Consider the following 22,167-nt stretch of genomic DNA (forward strand, 5'->3'; position numbering starts at 1 on the left):
ACTTTTACTATGGCAAAGTCTGAAATTGTACCATCATTAAAAACTGTATATATAAATACATATGTACGTATGTACATCGAGATGTACATGTACATGTAAAGGCCTGTTAGCCTGACCTTGGTGCTGGGGAAGATTATGGGGCAGATTGTCTTGAGGGAGATCATTCCTCATCCCTGGAGGCATTCAAGGCCAGGCTGAATGTGGCTCTGGGCAGCCTGGTCTAGTGGTTGGCGACCCTTCACATAGCAGGGGGGTTGAAACTCGATGATCATTGTGGTCCTTTTCAACCCAGGCCATTCTATGACTCTATGATTCTATGATTCAAGATTATGATGAGGAGGGAAAAATGCTTAGCAGCTTGCAGTACTCCTACTTACATGCATTGGGCATCAACCTGGTGGCTGATTTAAAGGTGAGAGTTAGAGTTCTTTCTTGGCTGCCAGGAAAACCTAGGAACTGCTCTGAAATAACAATAAAATGACCATTAACAGATAGCATGAAGAGCAGCTCACATAGTCAGCTTGTAGATTTAAAACTGTTTTTGGCTCTGTTCCTCTTGTGGGATTCATGCTTCCACTAAAATTAAATATAGCACAGATAATTCTGTGTATTAAGCCACAGTTTGTTATAAAAATCCCATTATCTTTTAAAAAATATTAAATATTGTCTAAACTACTCTTGCTATCATCCATTATTTTGTCTATTCATTAGCGTAAGTTTTCATGTGGTTGTGATAAGCTGTTACCAATTTCCAAGGTGATTTGCTAAGTAGGTGTGGGTCTGGACAAACATTTCTAGATCTTGTACTTCACCAGGTGATTTGAGTGGGCTGTTATATTGCTAACACAGAGATTTTGTGCTTTTTTCCCCCTACAAATATGAGTTATTTCTGAGTTTTTACCTTCCCTCCTAAGCCAGATTTTCTTGAGTAGCCAGATGGCTGTTAGAAAATAGGAAGGCCTGTAGGTGGTCTTTATGATTAATATTTTATTAGATTGGTACTGCTGCTTATTCGATGGTCTAATAGGGATTGCATCAGGCTACAGAAAAAATACAATTAATTCATAAAAAGTAACTGTAAATATAACTGCATTTTTAAAATTATCTTCATTTTGATGCAGTGCTTACAGCAAGAACAAGGGATTTTAATATGGGTAACTTTTTGAAGCTGATTAGTGATGTCCTTTTATAACTTCAGTTAATAAACAGATTGAACCAAATTGGTCTTCTGAAGTCATATTTATAAATTAATGACTAGTAAGCAAGCTGTTAACAAATTGGACATGTGAGCAGTACTGTATTAATACATTTACAGGCTGAGAGAGTTCTTATTTACAGGTAAGTATTCACAACAACAGTAGATGAACTTTCAAAATCGTTTAATAGTCCTCCCCTGCATGGGTACTCACTCTGTGGAGCACCTAACAGCTGCCCAAATTAAACCCATGGCCAGATGGTCAGTCCCATAAGTGGGCAGCATAGAGAAAGGAGTGTTACAAGGAGTGAAGTAATGCAAAATGAAACAGATGGTATAAATCTTTAAACCTTACTGGAAGATTCAAGACGCAGGCAAAGTAAGAATCTAAACCAAACTGCTTTTTGGAGCTTTTAATGTATCTTGTTCTGCCAGATTACAAAACATGAAGCCTACACTCCTACATGGGTTCTATTTGTAAAAGCAAAAATTTTGGAATGAGTGATGGATTTATGATTAAGACTAATAGATGTCGCATTTTTTAATTAAAAAAGTCTATCTCTAATTTAAGATAGTGCTCATTCCCAAGGTATTGTTTATAGTATTTTCAAAGACGATTTCAGGAAAAAAAATGTACAAGTAGTATTTGCTCTAAAAAGAGACCCAGGTATAGGAAAGCATAGAAAGAGGCAGAGGACACACACCAGCCCTACTGTTGCCATTCTAACCATTCAGTCACTATGCAGCTATCTTCAATGAACACCACTGTTACTGAAACTTAGAGCTGATTGTTAGGCCTTTCTGAGTCATTTGGTTTCAGAGCAGAACTAATGTTATAAACATTGCCTCCTAAATAGAGTTTCATACATTCATTGTTTCTAGACTACTGCTGAGATTAGATTGCAGTTAAGTTTGATGTTAACTGTTAATATATTGCTCTACTGGCTGTGGATGATAGCTTAACATGAGCCTCAAACATGAGTGGTTTTAAGTAGAATAATCTCACTGAAGCCAGTGAAAGGACCTATATGCTAAAACAGGCATGTTTGTAGCAGGTATATCTACATCAAGGTGTGACGTCCATTTTACTCAGTGGATTAACCATGTTTCTGGCTCATCCTACAGCACAGATATTCGTTACAGCTGCCCTCTCAGAGAAAACAAGTTTGAAATCTTGTTGAAGACCAACATATAGGTGTCATCAGTGAGCAGGCTGAAGATACTAGCTTTGATTGCTCTTCTAAGGTCTTCTCAATCTTCTGGAAGATTGTCTACCCAACAGGCATTTGAAAGACCTCCAGGTTTTCAGTCTAGGAACATGTAGTCATGTTAGAATTGAGGTTAGAGATGCTTCTTCATGTCGAGTATTAAGATTTCATGAGAATATAAGTATAGGTTGGGATGGGAAGGGAAATGCCATCTGTCTAGCCTGAAAGCTTGGAAGACTGGATATTATAAAAATGACTCACCAGGCAAAATTTTGGCAAGGGATTCCTGTTATTTTTCAGATATACAGACACTTCTTTCCTGCTGTGAAAGAATAAGTGATATGGTGTTAAAATACTGCTCTCCTGGGACGCTTTGCCATATACTGCAAATTCAGGACAAGACTGCTCATGGAATGCACGGGTGGAGAAGCCTCTGAAGAGTTTAGGTCTTCAGTAATCAGTGTGCATTACAGGTCAGCAAGCATACATTTAGATGCGTACACTATAATGCATAATGATTATATCCAACCATACCTAACTGATGAATGCAGAGCAAAACAGGTGGTCCACAACACTTTCTGAGGCAGACATATGGAAGTGAAACACTTCTTGAATTTTACTGCACAGAGATCAACTCTTTCAGAGAAAAAATTTAGCCATTGATACCACATACTTACATGTCTGTTTTATAGCAGAGTACTTAAGAATCCAATAAATCAGAGTCCTAAGATGATTAGTGTATGAACTTGAAGCATCAATTAAATATGACAGCCTGTATCTCACTCTGAAACCCACTTTTTCTTCTCTAGAAATGATTGTTTCAGTTCAAACTTGCAAACTGTCAACTTTTCTGGAGAAGACCATTTTTTTGAATGTTCTTTAGCATATTATTTTCTGTGACATGTGTTGCACTGTAATAATAAAAGCATTATCCTGAGAACAGTGTTCTGTGGATGCTCTCCTGAAAAGTCAGTTTTTGTCATCCTCAGTTCCACTGTCTCTTAGCAACCAGAAGGATATCCAGCAAAATTCTAAATATTATCATGTCAAGGAGATCAAAACACAAAATGCATGCTGAAATTGCTGGGGAAACTACCTCATTTCTTTCTTTTTTTTTTTCTTTTTTCCCTGACTTCAGATTTCTGTGATATATGCAGTGATATATGCAGTGGAAATTTATAATGTTAGAGAATTCACACTGTAGTCTGAGGATCTAGAAGATCCCTGCATAAGTAGCGACACTACATATGTTTTCAGTAAGTGATGGTTGAGGATGGAGGAAGATCTGCTGAAGACAGGACTAAGTTTTTATGTAATGCCTCTAGTACTGTCCGTGATGTGATCAAAGGTTTTGCTCATAGAGATTGATGAAACTTTGCTTAGTAGAATCATAGAGTCCCCAAAATGCCTAAGGACCTTTAGAGGCCATCTGGTTCACACTCCTTCTAAAGTATGGCCAGCTAGAGAAGGTTGCCCAGGCCCATGTCCAGGTGATTTTTGACTATGTTTTAGCAGAGAGATCTAACCTCTCTGGGCAAACTATGTCAGTGCTCTGTCACCCATAAGTGTTATATAGAGCATCACTAACACTACGAGCTTTAGAAAAGCAGGATATAATAGTAAATAGGTACTGAGGGCAAAAATTTGGAAGGATTGGTTCCCACTCTCCTAACCTATTGTTAGTGCCATGTGATTTGACAATCTGAATCACCCAGGCCACTCACTGATTCTGTTTCACATCCATGACTGAGTTAAAAATATATTTTTAGAGAGGCAGAGTGGCACAGAGTATGCATTTAAGGACAGATAGTTATTCAATCACATTGCAAAGAAAGGCTTTTCATGCTGAATTATCCATTAAAACAATTTTATTTCCAGTCTGATTTTCCTTAGCATTAGAAGAGATTGCATCCTCTCTTTTTCTATCACATGAAATAATCTTTATAATGGCTATCTTCCCCTTATGGGAGCATTTATACTCTGTCATCAGATCATTCTCTCACCTTCCCTTTTGTCAAGTTGCTCTATTGATCTTATCGACCCTTCCTTAGATTGGTCTCAAAATTCGTTTCTTAGAAACTAAGCAAAACGATAAAATTTCCACAAACTTCACATATTGTACAATCCCTCATTCTCCAAGTGAAAATCTCATCTGTGGGCTCAGTATCCCAACAATGAGCTCCTCGTGCAAAGGTAATACTGTCTTCTTTTTCTGATTAGCATTTCCTTTCTACAGCTGTGTGTGAGGTTTGTTCTTTTTAGTAATTTATTACAAAAAGAGTCAGTATTCAGCTGATTACCTTTGGAGAAGTCTGACCTGCCTTTTGTCAAATGCTGTTCTTCATTATTGGAAATCATGGAAAGTCACCGTGACGAACCTTTACGTAGTCTGTGTTAGATAACATATTGCATGAGTCCATCTTCCATATGTTACAGATCACACTGTATAATTCACTTTCCCTTAAATAAACTCATCAGGTTGTTTTTTTTTTTTTTGTCTTTCTCTATCTTTAGTCATGTTTTTTTTTTTTTTCTGGTTAATAACTACTTACTATAGAACATAAGATTAGAATGGACTTCAGTAGGTCATCTAATCCATTCCTCTGAACACAAGTAATTGATATATAAGAAAAGTCCCAAACAGGTGAGATTCACTGGCCGTCTGACTGAGGACATTCCAGTTTCACAGCTAACAGAGCACAGAGGCAGGGGAAGGTATGATCAGTATTTCCACATGTCTATCTTGAATTGTTGGTGAGAGTGATCAGGTGTCTACGTACTGCATCACCTGGAGATGGTCTTCAGTTGCAGCCTTGAGCAAAGTTCTAGGTCATGCTCTTGAGGCTGGAGGCCTTTGGTGGCCTACCAAAAGTGCAGTTGTCCTTTGGCACTCTATGGGGGTGGGTGGCAGAACTTAAGACAAACATACAGATCTCTCAAGCTGTGTTTCAGAAACCAGTGGCTGAAGCAGGCAAGATTTTCTCTGAGAGAAGATGGTTGAACAGTGTTGGCAGCTGCTGTCATGGAGGACTATGAAGACTGTGTTGGCATCACACCAAATGTCTGTGCTGAGGCACTACCATTTTAGGATGTACAACAGAAGTTGAAAATCTTTATATACCTACTTAAATCTGTGTGGCTGAACTTAGCTGATTCTTACAGAGTTATTTCTTATTAAACAAGTCAAAAATGAATGTACAGAAGTGCTTAGGAGTGTGTCTGTACTTCAGAATGCCTTTAAAGTAAATGAAAAAAAAAGCAAAAGAAGGCACTTTTCTCCATTTTCAGTTCAATTAGTAGTCATTATGAAACCTCTGGAGGCACTGAGGCCTCTGTGAAGAAAACATTACCGTCACCTTTTTGCAGGTCAGTAGCCAAAAGGCTCAGAGCTAAGGTGACTTGAAGGATGGGACATGATCATCATTAAGTATGTGAACTGTGAAAAAACTCACAAGCGTCTAACTTTCACTTCTATGCACTACTTAATAGATAACTACTCCATTTATGCAGGAAATAAATGCAGGAAACAGCAGTAATTTGCCTTAGCTCCTGTTTTAAGTAAATTGAATGATAAAACAAGTCCATGCAACTCACAGAACAATGTCAAATCACTTGTAAGGTGATGTTACTCCAGTACATTTTCTGATCACTTGCCACGCAAGACCTATCTGATCATTTATTGTCTACTTATATTCCTATTTTCTACTATCTATCTTTAAGGGATTTTTAAACCCCTACCTAGAAAAGAAGATAATGATTACAAATTTTGTGGATGCTTAGATAAAGTACTGATGGTTTATCCCAAAATGACAGTCACAAAATGTCTACCTGGATTCTTCTTGGGATGCTGCTGGTATAAAATGAGCACAAGGCATTAAGCAGTATCCAAAACCTCCCAGCTGTGTGTCCCTTTGATTTCTTCCACTCTCCCCACCTTTTTATTTCTGTGCATTCAGAAACACCATGCTCACTTTGTCTCCTTTTTAATATCTTTATCTGTTATTTTTGTTTTGGAGCTTTCTTACAACATACTGTCTCCCTTTCATTTTCTGATTCTATTAGTCTGCAATTCTCTCCGCTGTTCTTTCATTTTTTTATTTTTTTTTTCTCCTTATTCCTTTAGTTGTCCTTACAAAATCAACAGAGGGAAGGGTTCCCTCACAACAATTCAGTCCAGGAAAGACTGTTGCAATAACAGTAGAGGGCCATTCTGTTTCCCAGTCCATGATCTGCAGGATGATGCCTTGAATACGTTCCTCCGAGGGAACATGGAGATCAGTGGTTCTGGGAGGAGGGTATAAAAATGAACAACCAGAAAGAGCTGCAAAAGGAAATCAGTGGTAAAAAAAAAAAAATAGTGTCACAACATTATTAGGTAGCAATTGACCAATTGTAACCCTTTCGCTTGATCTGTCCTCTCAAGGTGTGCTGAGTCTGATGAGCTTAGATTCTTTATGTAAAGTTCTCTACATTTCATAGCTCTTAGGAGCTTCATAGCTCTGTAGGCTTATAAACTCTGTGATTAGTCTACAGATTATGTAGACGTATATTAGCACATAAGAGTCAACATTAATAATTCTCATTCACATAAAACCCACTCCTAGATATTGCCTTAAGTGACTCTTACAGTGAAACATGAGGAGAAATCTCTGTAGATGTGGTCCTTTCCAAAAAGCATGACAAAGACACAGTGAAAAACGTAACAGAACAGTAGATACCAATAATATTCCAGATAAAAGGCTGTAGGAAGTGGCAAGGGATCCATTTACAAGGAATATCCTTACTTCTGTTGTATACATGACAGCTACACTTACCCTAGCTTGACCCAAATTCCCATCAATGAGTAATTCCTACACCTGGTAGGAGGCAGACCCTTCCTCCTGAGATGTTAATTTGATGCCTTTGTCCTCCCTGGCAGCCTGTCGTCCTGTGGCACTTGTGATACTGAAAGCCAGGGTAGGAATTCTAATATTCCCTGTACATGCATTTATGAAGTATGAAAGAAATTTAAATTGGCATTTTTGTGCCATTGGCTGGGGGTCACATTTTGGCTGAACGGTGCCCTCATCTATAGCAGTGTTGGTGAAAGGAGACAATGAGAAAGCTCATAAACTGTTTCCATTCCCCTTTGATGATACCTGAATAACAAAGAGTGACTGCTGTTCTCATGTTAAACATTTTGTTCAATATTTAAACATCAAGGCCTAAATTTTTAACATGGTGCAGAAAGCTTTGTCTGTGTGCCTTCCCTGAAAGGTAATAGGATCTGTCGAAATAAATCCCACCACATCACATTCAATATTTATCCCTAAAGTCTTCCGCTACTGCTGAAGAGATCTGAGTATTTACTAATGCTTTCAGAGGCATTCCAGTATCACCTAACTGATTATGCTATTTGCAACGAGCAAATTTACTTTCTACCTCGCAGTGCATATGGGGAAAAAAATAGAACAAAACTATTGTGCTTGGCTATAGGCAAATTCATAAGATTTAAAGGAAAATCAAATATTTTTGTTGATCTCTCTGCCCTAAATATCATAATACGCCACACAGTTTATTTTTCCTTCCACTCTTACTGAACTGTGCAATTCACAACAATTGAAGGATGAAAATGCGTGTCTGTCACTGATGCTCTGCTTCCTTGTTAAAAGATGCCTGATGCTCTTCCTGTTTTTTTTCCAGCCTGTTGGGGATGTTTAGAATGCAAAGAAGCACAAAGTTACATAAAGGCTCCTCCCAGTGGATTTAGGGTGTATACTGAAGCTGGAGTGAGGAAGTTTGAGGCCATGACTGTGAATTCTGCAGGCTCTCCCTGTTAACTACCTTTAGCTTACAGATCGAGTGTGTGAGAAACATAGCTGTAGCACTACATACTTCTCATCCCATGCACTTCTTCCCTAAAAATCGGAGTCACCAGCTACTTGCCAAAAGGAATACTCACCTGGGTGCAGGTATAACTCACTGTATGAACTGCTCATAGGGCTGATCTTAAAGCTGCATCCAAGAATGCAAATAGTGTCTCTTTGCCTTATGTTGTGAAATATCCTGTGTGAGCACTTGATTAGATTTTCTCTCCTTGGATGTAATTCATCAGTGTTACCTTGATTCAAATAATTCTTGTACTGTGCTGTTGAAACCAGTTCCAGAAATAATGTGATGGTGTTTATAGGTTCCTGAAGAAAGTATTGTATGGCTACAGATGATTAATAATGTGTATCAGTTATAACTGTATAGGGACTATTATCTAGTAACTAGCTGAGCCAGTGATCTATCAATTAAGAGTTTTCAGGAATTACAAATTTATGTAGTCAGATTACGGTTATCTGTGGTTTGTTAAATGATGATTAATTGAAACTCAGGGACTGAGTTTATGATTACGATGACTCTTCAATACACGACAGAAAAGAAATAAGCAATACGGTGCATGAGAAATTGAGAGAGAGCATTTAATGAGGTTGCAATTTAGTGAGGTTACCATGCAAGCTTTACCTGCATATTCTGGGGGTATGGTTACCTTCTTATCATTATGGTTATAATTTTCAAGACATATTGGAAAATGTACTTATTTGTTTGGGGCCTTGACCCCCAGAATATATGAGTCTAAGTTGAGAAGGAGAGGGTTGATCTTGGACTTGATCCTTGTGAGTTCTTTCCAACTCAATATATTCTGTGATTCTGTGATTACACATGTAGGTTTCAGTAGAATAGTTCCTTTCTCTCCCTGGATTACTTTCTCTGCAGATTGGTTATATCACTGAGCCAGGTCAGCTCTTTCTTCGTCTTTAGGTGGAGCCAAGAGACCACTAAGACATTACAAATTTTGTAGTTTGGCTGTTATCTATAGAACATGATTAAATAATGATATCATTATCTTCAGTGGCAATGCTTGTAGAAATGAAGCAAGAGTATTATCAGCTGTAGTCAGTGACTATGATAGAGAGTTGATATGGGATATATCAGATTAATGAATAAAAAGCAGGGGGAATCAGATTATATATCTGCATCTGCAGTTTTCCATTCACTGCTTGTAATCACAACACACTTTACTTAATTTTGCATATGACCTCCCTTATAAGCTCTCCTTAGCAACTGGCAGTATGAATAGGATAGAGACCTCTTTGTTCTCCTGTGTTAGAGCTTTACTGAGTATTTGCAGGTAAAATTGTTATCTGTAAAGTTGCCAATTTATTTTGGGATAGCACAATGAACAATATCCCTGCAAAGCCTTTTGAGAAGCTGCATGAATATAATGAATGATGTATTGCTGTGAAAGAGAGAAGATAGCTGATGCTGCAATCTTTTCATGTGTGATGTTGCCAAACTTTCATTGTTCTGCAGCTGCCTCCCTACAGTGACCCAAGGCTGAGGAATTACAGTGGCAGCAAAGGAAAAAGCAAACCATTCACAAACTTCCTGTGAAAAAATGCATGCAAAAAAGTGGAGAATAAAATCCCCTGCTAAACCCATTATGAAAAATATCTATCTGAATTTTAATTCCTGTTTTTTGATCATGGCTTTTGGATCAGCCATATGAAGGTCAACCTCCTCAAAAACGCTCTGAAGAAGTCAAGTTACCCTAAAATTCCTCCTTCACTCTTGCTTTCCTTTGTAAAGTAAATAAATCATCACATTCATTTCTGGCACTGAGCTTTTTTTTAGGGATTGAAAATCACTACTGAGTGGAAAAATCTATTCTTCAATTCTATAAGTCACAAAAATGACCGCACAGAATAATGTTTCTTCTGATGTCCTAAGATCAAACAGAAATAATCAATCACCCCTGAGAACAATGTCATAATTTCCTCCACAGGTTGAAAAAGTGTTATATTTTCAAGGAAATGCTATAAAATAAAGTCACCAGAAACTAGAAAGATAGTAAGTTAGATGGATGGTTACGTTTTAATTTATAAGATAGTGAGCTCTACAAACCAGATTTGATACCCATATAAAACAGATAAGCCATTAAACACAATGAAGAAAGTAACCCTGACATATGTTGAAGATCTGTTGTCCAAAAGTAGAACACTGATTAGATCTGGCAGCAAGGATTAGGAAGTTCTCTATCTGCAATATCTTCTGGTAAGGTTGCTTATCGAACATGTCAAAAATGATATTGGAGAGGCAATGAGCAATTCATCCCTCAGGGAATTAAGAAAACTGTAAATTTTAAAGCTATTTTAGTTGCAGCCTTGATGAAAACTTATTCCTGGGGCTCTGCAACCATGGTATAGGATTCACTGTCCATTCTAAACTCACTTATTTATTTTGATTTATTTCGTATGGGTCAGTAAAAAGAAATCATAATTCCTTTGATCTACAGCAATAAAAGCTGTAGTCCCAGAATCACCACTGAAATTGACATCCAATTTTAACTTTTGTTCTTTGTAGGTATCTACAGTGATTCCAATGACCCATTGGTATTGTCACTAAGTGTAAATATTTTAAGCTACTTAGCTGTTTCTCTAGGAAAAAAAAAAAAAAAAACTATATTACTGCAGAATAACTGAGATGGAAGGATCTCAGTACGAAAATAAGAACAAATGTATCCAGAATTCCTGAAAGGCAATAAAGAAGGCCTATAGAAAATCAAAGTGCTGGATACGATGGCAGAAGTAAAATGCTCCTCTAGTGACAGGTTAAATTTAGACCAACTCTCAGAAAGAGATTGTTTTTGCCCAGACAAGTCTCAAAAATTCCAAGGAAGGAGAGCCTGTGGTCTTCAGCAGATATCTTCTTCCCATGCTTTGTTAGCCATGTTACTGGAAGGGTTTTCCTTGGGTTTTACTGAGGTTTTGTGTGATGGAATGTTAACCTAAGTTTTCATCAGGTAACTTGTGGAAAATGAGGAGCACTTTTAGTAAGCAGCAGATTAGATTTAGTAAGCACAGTTCTTCCTAGTAATAACTGTTGTATATTAAAATTCTCATATATTCTTGTTCCTTCATTTTCATTTATTTTTCTCAAGATCTTTTTTCATTGATTCTTTACTCAGAGGGCAGTGAAGCCCTGACACAGGCTGCCCAGAGAAGCTGTGGATGCCCCATCCCTGGAGGTGTTCAAGGTCAGGTTGGATGGGTTCCTGGGCAGCCTGAGTTGGTGGGTGACAGCTGTACCCACAGCAGGGACTTGGAACTGAATGGGCTTTAAGTTTCCATCCAACTCAAGCCATTCTGTGATTCTATGATTCTATGACTTTGGGCAGATAAACATCTGTATGAGATGTGCAAGGAGAGGTTCTGATATGATGTTGCATAATGCATACTGTCTTCATAAATTACTGAGCAGGAAACAACATAATCCAGTTAAAGATGCAATGATGTCAATCACAGTTATCTTGATGGTACGGCAAATATAATTGCTGTTCTAGTGACATATCTTCACTGATTGCTGACTATGGAATTGTGAGGGATTTTTCAAGCAACCTGGCAGCACAGACATTAAGGCTGTGCAGTATTTCAGGATTAAAGAAGTTATTGATATGGGTAAAGTCATTTGGCTGATAAAGTGATTTAAGCAAAGTGTTCAGTTTTTTGTCATGCTGCTCTTTTAGGAATGTACACAAAGTAACTGAAACAATATTAAAAACAAATCTGCAAACTCCACTCTGTTGTCTGAAGAACCAACCTCATCAATTGATTTCTGGAAGGAATGAAAGGGATCAATTTATTTTTCCTCTCTTTGTATGTCCAAAGCGGCGTTGTAAAAGACCAGAGTTGTGGAACATGTATTAGAGGATTATCCTGTGAATAGAACAACATCTCAGGCCTCAGGTTACTCATGACTTTTACCACATTCTCTGTGATCTTTCTGAAATTAGGATTTTATCACATTAGCACGCTGACAGTAATACAGACATAACACTTTTCCACTCCTGATGTCTTTTGTGTATAGTAAAAGTGTTTGCATGGCCTCAAAAGAATTGAAGTTAAAGGGAATCTTATTTGGGGGTCCATATCACCCTCTGGCTTTTCAGGCTGAAGTTTATCTATAAAATAACTGTATGGATTACTTTCTTTGTCCAGGGTTTGACAGATAGCACACATTAAAAATCTTTCCATCCCTAAGGATGACCTGATTAACTTCAGTTTGAGAAGCAGGATATTTTTAAAACCAATTTTGCACCTCTTATTGCCAGTGATGAAAATTCATTATGGTAATGAAAGATAATGGAGAACTGTTCTCAGCAGCCATGAGAGATCATCTTTAATTTTCTGTATAGCGTCCTTACGAGAAATTTGAATTTTGCTTGAATGATAGATATCAGATTAATAACAGTGATAAAAGGGAAATTCTGAAGAAAAATACATTAATATCGTATTCAACATTACCTAGAGAATTAAGCTGAAAGATAATCAACCATTAACCCTTGAAAAATGAAAGCACTGTAAGATTTCATCATTAAATTTTACTGGGGCCATTGAAGAATGAGGGTATGTAGAATGACTTTGGAAGTTCTTGTGTATAAAAACTAAGTTCTGCAGTGCTCACCCACCTCTCTGATGGAAAGATGGAGCCAGAACTCCAGCTTTGCAGTTCCCCTTGCAGAGAAGAGCTGACCTCCTCACCAGGGTACCAGTTCAGCTTTTCATTATGTTATTAACAAATTGGTACAACAACAGCTGTCCACAAATCTCAGAATAGAGCTATCTGTGAAGGGATATATCTCAGTTTTAAGTGTTTTTATTTTGGACTCGTAAAAGTGATGAGATGTGTCTTAGTTTCGGCTGGGACAGAATTGTTCAGAATGTTTGATATGATGCTGTATTTTGATTCTAGGAGAAAAAACAATGTTGAAAGATTTTTATAAGAAAGCACTATTTTATCTAATATCTCCTATGCATGACAAAAACAAGCAAACAAAAAAATTAAGCTGGTCAGGAGTGTGAGAAGAAGTAACTATTCAGCAGTTCAGAAGTAATTTGTGGACCTTGAGTGGATATTTAAATACTCTTAACTGTTGAATTTGACCAGTGGGCTAAGACTGTAAGTTCTTTGGCTGATACTTCCCATAAACCTATGTCTCAAGTCAGTGATTTCAATGTTAATTACATTCTCTCCTAATTAAAGTAGGTGGTTGAATTAGGAGTCTATTACACAGATCATTTCCTGTTCTAAGACTGGTAAATTTATAATTGTGTTGCTGTTCTTCAAAACATGTACCCGCAGGTTTTGGAATATCCTACCCCCTCACAAAGCTGAGTAAGGGTCTATACAGCCTTCTCTTTCTGTGAATAAATAATTTCTCTGCTATATGAACATCTAAGTCTCACAACCTAAATTTCCTTAAGCATGAAATCGATTAAGAGTGTAGAGGAGTATCTCCCAAAACTAATTAGCCCTTCTCAGTCAAGCCTTTAAACCATCCAATTTGAAGCCAGAGAGTCACCTCAAGGCAGAGGGACATTTTCCATATCTGCATAGCCATTAATGTGTAGCTTTGTGGATAGTGCTGACATCAGCTAGAAAGCAACAATTCTGAATACACGCTCCCAGTTTTATGCTAGGCTGATATTGATGGATTCTGGCCCCGTGCAACAGTGAGCAGAGGTATGGGGAAAAACAAATCCCAGTGGCACCTGAGGCAAACAAGGACCTTGAGTACTTCAGGTGCTGACACACAAGAACTCAGGTTCCCAGGTGTGCCCCACTTCTGAGAGCTACGCATCATTAATCACCATCTAAAGGTCATGGTGTCTTCTGCAGTATTTCTGCAGTAGGAAAAGAGCACAATAGAATTATTGCACTATTCTGTTGAATAGTATGCACAGATGGAGTATCCAACTGCACCATCAAGAATATTCCTTCTTCTCACACCCCCTTGAAGCTGAAACCTGGTCTGAGCCACAGTCAAAGAAACATACTCATTCAGATGAACAACACCACTGATTGGAAAACATTGGACAACTGGGCAACTGGGGCTAGCTCTGCAAATCTAAAGAAGAGTGCACAGAGGATGAACGGAAACTGGTGCTGGTAATTGCTGTTCCTGGGAATAAAATGGTGGGAGAGTCCTGAAGTGATGGAAGTACTGTTATTGTGTGCAAAATTATGGGATGCATTTTGAAGACTTGACATATGAAAGAATTATACCACAAAGATTTGTCATCTGCAGCTCTCCATGAACACCAGAAACAAACTGAAGGAAACACTTTGGATTTTGAAGAGATACTTTGAATAGTGTCTGAAGAAATCTCACCTAATCATTTATTCAAAATGATTTTGCAGGTAAGTTGGTAAAATCCACTGAAACTGCAGCGTTTTTGAGGAAGTGGGTAATGGGTTATCATTAGAATCAGTCATGTTTAACACCTGTGTTGATGGTTTAAGAAGGCTACTTGTTGATGGGATTCCTGAAGACTGTTGAGTTGAAGGGAAATGTGAACACTATGAAGGTAGGAGAAATAACAATAAAAGGACACAGAGCTGCTAGTAAATACAACATGAGGTACAGTTTGGAGAAAAAGAAACAAAATAATTCAGAGAAAATTATTTTTTTTTAGGCAGTGGCTAGCAAAAGCTAAAAAATTAGTGGTACTGAATAAAATGTAGAGACAAAAATATAATTCTGTTGGTTGAGTTGATAGTGTTTGGGTCAGAAGACTGGCTCAGGTGTCCTAATTTCTAGGATTCTGAAACTTTTTCACAATCTGCTTCTGAATCTTTTGGTCTGCAAAAACAAATCAAGCAAAGCAAAGTAATCCTTCAGCTGAGAGGTTTCAGTCCCATATATGTATCTAAAGCATCACTACATGTAGGGTAGTACATTCAAAACAGTGAAGTCTTAAGGAATAATAAAAAAAAGCATTTGGGAAACTGAGGGAGGTAAATAAAAAATAAAAGACTAGATGCTAAACTAATCTAGCTAAATAACACTACAGTTTGCAATTCTGCCATCACAGGCTATTGTAACCCCATCCAGCCACCAGCTGAGCCAAAGCAAGTCTGCTGATTAGAAATCTCCTAAACTTCCCAGGTCAGTCTAACCTGAAAAGATGAGATATTTCTTAGGGTTTAACTGCTCTATTCTGCTCTGAGTTTTCACAGATCTCATCAGATCTGACTAATGACACACTAGCAGGGCATAAATTACAGAGTAGCTTGTGGAAGTAAGGATTCTTTCTTCTTTTGGGTCTTACAGAATCCTTTTTTTAATACTATGGGGGCTTCGAGAGATCTCTTTGGAGAAGTCAGCTCTGAGACATGATCTGGCCTCGTCCTTTGAGGCACAGCATAAATCTCCTTGGAAAACTGCTGGGCAGTGATGATGTCAACTTAAAATTCCAATAAAACAACTTAGGAGCAAGGGAGGAAACTGGGGTACTTGCAGCAGGGTGCACTAGGATATCCCACACTGAGGTGAATGGAGGTATCTGTGAATGTAAGAATCTCCCTGACCATGATCATGGGAGAGCTGGTTTACTGACATCTTGTTCCAGAAACCAAGGCCTAATGTGCTGTATGTTAAGGCCTATTTGGAGACCTGGCATAGCCATGGAGGAGATATGGAGTAGATGAGTGCCATGAATGGATTACTGTGCTTTCTGGAGAGGCCTGGGAGAGTAGATGCTATTGTGCTTGTCTTCTTGAGTCTGGGGAGTGGGATTATCCTATTCTTTGTATTTTTTCTCTGTGGATAGCATATAGAAGCTGTAATTTACAAAGTTATGAAGGGAAAAGGACCTCGCTCTCTGTCAGTGCTTATGTAAAACAATAACAAATGTGTTTTGAAAAAACAAAATGTATGATTCCCTGCTCCCGTGAGGAACAAAAAATTGAGAAGTTTTTGAAATATGAAAGTAACAAGGAGAAAATCATAGTGACTTTTTCAGCTGCAGCACAGTGGAATGAGATTCTGCAGTTCATTAGATTTTGACAGATTTTGCTATCAGGGAAAGAAAAAAGAAGGGGGGAGTAAAGCAAAGAAAAGGCCTGGAAGCGAGATACATTATTTTCCCCAGTGAATAAATGTATTGTTGGTGTTCCAAGACAAAATGTGATGAATTCACAAAGTTTGAACAGGGAAGGCTGTCAGCACAGTCTGGCAACCAGGACTCTTCCATGTGTCCCTGAATTGCTGCAGAACTGAATTTACTGCTCATTATTGAAAACCAGCAGGTCAAATAATAATTGGCATCGCTTCCTTCTCTTGTCATTTGTGCTGTGCGTTGTGCGTGTTAAATGTTACCATAGGGTCAATGAGTGGAAACTTGAATGACTTCACCCACTTTGGCAGATCCTGCATGAGGACACAAAAAAAATGACTGCAGAAAACTGGGACCTCAGGGTTTTGATTTCCTTTTAATGCTCAAAGCATTTGATTGGTTACATTGTCTGTTCCTTAAATTAGACACGAGAAAAATAATGATTTATGAGCTAGAATGTCTGCTGGTGTTAATTAATGTAGCATCAACTGGTGCAACAGAGCTATATCAGTTTGCATCGATAGGTGTTTTACAGAAATTTCCAATGGCCTTGAACAGCATCCTAATTTCCTTTGCACACCTTCCCTGCGTGTTAATGTAATAGATATTTTTACTCTTCGTGTTTGGACTGTTTGTTAATGAGATATATGACAGGCAGTCCATGTGTTTATTGAAGTGACACTGATTTAAACAAACCAGTAATTACTGTAGCAGATTACTGATGGTAATATTTGCCTGGCCCTATTTTGAAACATAAGTTAGTGCTGTCTCTTACTGTGTGCTTTTGCACAGAAAAAGAGGAGATAAAGAGAGCTCAGAGTTTACATAGAAAGCATCATTGAATGGCTAGACTAACACACTGAATGGCATCCATCAACTTCAGAAGGGCACTCACAGCTAGTTATGCTAGGCATTACATGAACAAATAGAGCGTTTTCTGTCCTCAGAGAATGCAAACATTATGCAGTACGGTCAAGTGGGCAGAGTACTGGTCCGCAAGTCAAAGAATAGCATTTTTCTTTGCTTGCTGCCTGACCTTGTATAAATTGATTTGCCTCTCTGTGCCTCCTTTTCATCATCTGTAGAGTTGTGGCAGTGGTGCTGATGCTTGTTGGAAAACATTTTGAGAGAAACTGATGAAAAGAATACCGTAACAATGCCCACTTTATTTTCTCTATTAGAACCTTGCTAGAGTGCTTGAAGTTTTATCACCAAGCTCATAGTGGATGAATCCATTCCTTCCCAGTGATTCATCCTCTGGAAGTGAGGTCCCAGCACACAGCACTTAGCACTTTTGACCACTTGTGCTATTGTTTCCTTCAAAACTATCATAGAAAGTAGCTGTTCTGTATTGTTCCAGCATCATAAATAAACTGCTTGATGATTAACTTTACAACTTTATCTGCCACATATCCTCCAGGATATGTGATCTCCTACTTAGAACTTTTTACAGAAATACAGTGAATACACACAAAGAATATTCTTTGTTTCTCTAAATAACTGAAGAATCACCAATGCAAAGCATGTGTAGTTGCAGTGAATTTTAGAATCCAAATACATTAAAAACTGAGGTGCAGCACAGCTCAACAGAAACATTGGCACCTGCAGAGTACTGTTGTGGATCCCTGAAATCATCCCCCAGGTGAACTCATTATATTTCTAAATGTCAACATTTTATATAGAATCCTAAAGTTTGGGCTTTACTTTACTTTTTAACTTCCGCAATGGCTGTGAAGTATCCCATAGAAAGCTCTGGCTTCATGAGTATATCTCCTTGGAAAGGAAAGTGGTGGTTGACCACTCAAATCTATCTGTTCAAGGGCAAATATTTGCCTTCCCCAAAGAGCCAACCTGGCATACATGTCTGTGCCATCAGTGCTCTAAGAAGAGATATATGAAAGAAGTCTGTGAAGGGCTTAATGAGAAAGGTTCCTTTCCCTACTTCTGCTAATGACCACTCCAACATCTCTGTTTGCTTTTGTTGTCAAGATGATGACAGATCATACTCAGGCAAAGAGAGTCCTGGTGCATCACATGGAAACCTCATGGAAAGAGTTTACAATAACAAGAACTGCCTGGGTGTTCGAAAAATCAACCCCTTCCAAAAGACGTGAATATATGTCTGCTTAGTATGGGATACCAACTAAGTCTTTCGTCATTATCTTAACTGGACTCTTAACCGGAGAGGGAATAGGAGGCATAAAGAAAACTAAAATAACATATTTAAAGTGCCACAGCTGATGCTGTTCTGAGACCAAGTCTCCCTGTGAGGCTGTAGCCACAGAACCCTGCAGCCCCACAGGCTTTTACAGCACTGTTTTACTGGGATAACGTCAAGGCTTTCAGGCCTCACAGGTTTATGTCATGCAGTCTGTGGATATTTTCCTTGACAGTGAAGCAGGCTGGAGGCAGCCTTGGCTGCAGTGCATCCAGAGATGATTGCATTATCTGCTCTGGGCCACCCTGTATTGGATAATAACATTTGGTTAATCATAAACATTATTCAGTGGGAAATGTAGATGTTAATAAACTAGTTCTGTGAGAGAAACTTACAATGGCTATAAAATACAAAGTATATGTCACTTCTTATGATTTACCACCATTAAATTATACTGTATGTTTATCATGTCGCTGGCTGAAGGCATCCTTATGTTGCCCATGGCCTTTTTCAGTCCTCCAGACTAAACCCATCTTTCTAGGGTCTAGCTTATGACTAATTCTGTGTTGCTTTATTTTTTGGTGGATTTTTTGTTCTTTATCTATTTTGGATAAAGAGACTGTCTGCATAGAGAAACATACAGTGTAATTCATGCAAGTCAGAAAGTATTTCCCTTGTAATAAACAAGGACTTGCATAACCTCATCATCAAACATCTCACACAGTTCCACAAACAGATAGAACAAAAAATGATTTTTCTGGGGAGTCAAAGCTGCATTGTCACAAAGAATAATCACCTTCTTGGAATATCCTTTGTAACGATGTGCTCATGGAGAAGCCATCTGTAAGGTGAGATGCACACACGTGTTTGTGCCACTGGGATCCTCAGAACTGCTGATACAAACTTGCTTACTTCAGCATTTCTTTATTTAATGGAAGGCAAAAGGTGGCTGTTAATTTTGCCTGGATTTTTCTTCAAAGTCTGTTACAGAACCAGCCTCTCAAGAACAGGATTTGCTTCATAGCTAATCCAAGAACACTGTATTTCTCAGTTCTAAAAGTCATGGCAGTAAGCACTTTATTTATGTCACTTTATCTATGTGTACATATGTATGTATGCGTATGGACATATATATGTAATATCCACTTAAATATTGGTGTATATATACAAACGTGTATGTATATTTCCCCATTCAAGGAAAAATTCCTTCGTGCTGTTTCACCTAACCTGAGTGATAATGCTTTACAACATGGTTATTTTATATTTGAGATGCTTTGCTGTACAGACACTGGCACTCAAAGCAAAACAATAACAACAACAACAAACCAACAAATCTTATGAGGGAACGATATGAAATAAAACAAGCTCGTTTCACAAAGATGTCTACGCTCTAGGTGAATTCAGGTCAGCACACATTTTGGTGAAAGAAGCCTTTTATTTTTGTTCTGAATGGACGTTTTGTCTCTTAACCCACAAGAGGGCAGCAAAGGAAAATGGTTGCCAAACACAAGACAAAAACATTCAAGGACGTTTAAGCATTTAAGTTTCCTGCTGTGCTTAATAAGACGCTGAAAATACCATTGTGTGGGAACTAAGAGAGATTGCTGAAAACCACCTGGTAAGAGAAAGATATATATATATATATATTAATGCTCTCCAAGCTTCCCAATCCACTGAGAGCTTAATTAAGTTACTTGCTATTACCTTCAGATACGCTCCCCGATCATGTAATGCTGGCACAGCAGCTCAGCAAGGTCTCCTGGGCTTCACAATCCTCATCTGTAGTGCTAATTGTTTGGTTCTTGCCAAATTTAAGTGCTTCTCCCAAATCCCTTCCTCTCTTTCTAAGGCATTCTTTGCCTCATGAAACACTGACACTAATGGCAAGCTTTGCGCTTCAAGTGCTCTGATGACAACACAGCTGACCCACTTTTGGTTGTTTTATCCCCAGATAACACCTGAGTAATAAAGGAATCCTGATATAAAAAGGGATTTTGTCAACAGACAGCCTTACCAGGAGCTGTTCAAGCAGGAGCCAAGGCATTTTAGCTGCTTAGGGTTGCTGAGGGAGTGTCTGTGTGCCACGGTGACTGTGCTGAATGCAAATGGAGATTTAGTCAAAGAAGAGGTACTGTGCTGCGATTTCATTTGTGCATTCTGCAGTCCTTCAGCCAGCAGGGCATCAGCATGTTAATTGCCTTTAAAACATGCATGAGACTTTTTCTCATATTGAATGTTTCAGCCTCTAAATGAATGAGGGACTGAAGGCAGAAACAAAAAGCTTGCATAGAAAAGTGGAGGCATTTTTCCAAGGACTGTATTAAAGCTTGGATTTGAACCCAGATCCCACTCATTCTGTAGCTTTGGGGTGGCGGTGTTTTCTGCTACCACTGCTATATCTTACCTAACAGAAAAATGTGCTCTGGGTGACACAAAAACACAAGTAACACGGACTACAGTGAGGCAGCTTCATTTATTTAAAGCCAGACCACAGTCCATGCCAGGTGTTTCCGGTGGATGTAGTAGGATAATGCGTGAAGTGCAGAAAGAAACAAGTGTAACCAGTACTATTGCTGTTTAGCTGAGGTAGAGGATAAACTATTGTTAAAAGAGATATCCATAAGGAATTTGGCTTATGTGCAATGGATGGAGACAGGCGTCCCCATCCCTGGAGACACTCAAGGCCAGACTGGACGGGGCTCTGAGCAACTTGATCTAGCTGTAGGTGTCCCTGTTCAGTGCAGGGGAGTTGGACTAGATGACGTTTAAAGATCCCTTCCAACACAAATGATTCTGTGATCCATCCATCACGTGCCTGATTGCCAGGAAACAAACCTAAGAATCTGCCCTAGGAGAAGCATTGCCATGCTCCCACCTGCTGGTCAGATGGAGAAGTGAGCTGTGACCCTGCTGTCATCTGGGGTAGATGCTGAGACATGGACCTGATGGCTTAAACCCATTTTCTTTCCTTTTCCTTTTTCCTTTTTCCTTTTTCCTTTTTCCTTTTTCCTTTTTTCCTTTTTCCTTTTTCCTTTTTCCTTTTTCCTTTTTCCTTTTCCTTTCCCTTTTCCTTCCCTCCCCTCTTCTTTTCTTTTCTTTTGGGCTGCAAATTGCTTATTGTTGATTCCCTAGTGAAAAACTTGGCTTAGCTTCACCACAGAAGTGACAACTGCTGGGCCCTGCTTGCTGCCACTCATGGAGTGATGTGACCTCCTTCACCACTGAGATTTACCTTCATTTGCCACTGGGAACAGAATCCTGTGTCCTTTTGAGGATCCACCTGCAGAGGTGCAGGTTTCCTCAATGCATCTACCTGTCATCAGCTTCATGTCCCACATTGTCTCATGCTTCTGCTTTGACTTGCTGAGTGTAAGGCTGCCTTCCATTCAGGGTTGCAAGGATCCTTGCAGAAAGGGCCCTGGCCAAGTTGTGGTTAAATCAAAAGAGGAAGACACCCAGGATACAATCAGGTACTCAGTGTTACACTTTCAGCTAAGAGAAAAAGAAATATTTTCTGTGTTAGACTGAACGTCTGAAGCAGTAAGTACTGTTGGACTCTCCGGAGCTCTCACAGGTACTTGAGGATGAACTGGGAGTGGTTTTTAAGCCCGGTGTGTCCCTCTCCAAATAAAACGTCTCTCTCTATTATTCTTAGCTGGGAAAATAATGAAAGAATCAATCAAA

The 22,167-nt window shown here is 38.7% G+C and overlaps 1 long non-coding RNA gene across 1 annotated transcript; it reads right to left on the reverse strand.

Annotated features, from left to right (window-relative positions):
* Nucleotides 1–377: 377 nt before the first annotated feature.
* Nucleotides 378–20,566, reverse strand: LOC121109779. The gene is made up of 3 exons (XR_005857625.2): nucleotides 20,498–20,566; nucleotides 2,665–2,725; nucleotides 378–461 (listed from the first exon to the last, which is right to left on the reverse strand). It is a non-coding gene; the product is annotated as an uncharacterized LOC121109779 (long non-coding RNA).
* Nucleotides 20,567–22,167: the final 1,601 nt, after the last annotated feature.

Source organism: Gallus gallus, chromosome 2 (genome assembly GCF_016699485.2).
Source record: "Gallus gallus isolate bGalGal1 chromosome 2, bGalGal1.mat.broiler.GRCg7b, whole genome shotgun sequence".
NCBI classification, from domain to species: Eukaryota; Metazoa; Chordata; class Aves; order Galliformes; family Phasianidae; genus Gallus; species Gallus gallus.